Genomic DNA, 994 nt, shown 5'->3' with positions numbered 1-994 from the left:
AGAGCCAGCAAATAGATGACAAAGGCTCCTTGCATGTAAAGTTGCCCAACTGGCTGCTCCTCGGCACCACAGGTAACACATCTACACATAATTGCAGCTTTGGTTGCATGCAAAACAATGTTTCCTAACTTCTCCTATACACCCGAATGGGAGCAGATGGTTTGTGGTCAAGTCTGCAGCAAAATTGGTTTTCACTGGTGCACTGCCCTAAGACCCTGAATGGATCTAAATGGCCCTAAGGTGACTACTCCCTGCTGCTACCCCATGATTCCCTCCCTGACCAAAATGCTGCAAAATCCTTATTGACACTGAGCAGTTATTAAGCAAAATGTTCTGGACCTTGATCCATCTCACTGCATCTGATCTCCAGCAGCTTCTTCCTGTCTGTATACAATTGTTTAGCTATTGATGGTATAAAATACTTCATATTTACTTTATTGGATACTCATATGACATGATAATACAATAGGACAATACATTAAATAAAGCTCATCACATGATCATGATGTATTATTGATATGTCAGAAAAGTTTAAACAATTTTGAAATAACATAAAAATGCAATGCAGCCTCAGATACATATCCCATTCCATAGCCAAATATCTGACCCCTTGTATGGTGTGTTAAAGGGGAGCATTATTATTAAACAGGATTTATATAGCACCAACATATTACATAGCACTGTACAATAAATAGGGGCTGCAAAAGACAGACAGTGACACAGGAGGAGGAGAGGACCCTTCCCCGAAGAGCTTACAATCTAGGACCATTACAGGATGACAACATTGATAGCACAATTGTAGGAGTGTTGTCACCCTATGGCAGCCATTTATTGAAGGTATGTATTTAATAACTGGGGAATGTGGCCTATGAGTCATGTACTAATAAAGTGATATGAGTGTGAGCACTTCCTGTATCAGGGGCCATACAACAAAACACTTCCTGGAATCATGGCTGAAGGTATCACTTCCTCTGAAGTCACACATAGTGGGAGG

Source organism: Pyxicephalus adspersus, chromosome 3 (genome assembly GCF_032062135.1).
Source record: "Pyxicephalus adspersus chromosome 3, UCB_Pads_2.0, whole genome shotgun sequence".
In the NCBI taxonomy this organism is placed as follows: domain Eukaryota; kingdom Metazoa; phylum Chordata; class Amphibia; order Anura; family Pyxicephalidae; genus Pyxicephalus; species Pyxicephalus adspersus.
The sequence above is the reverse complement of the archived record's forward strand: the minus strand, read 5'-3'. Positions refer to the sequence as shown.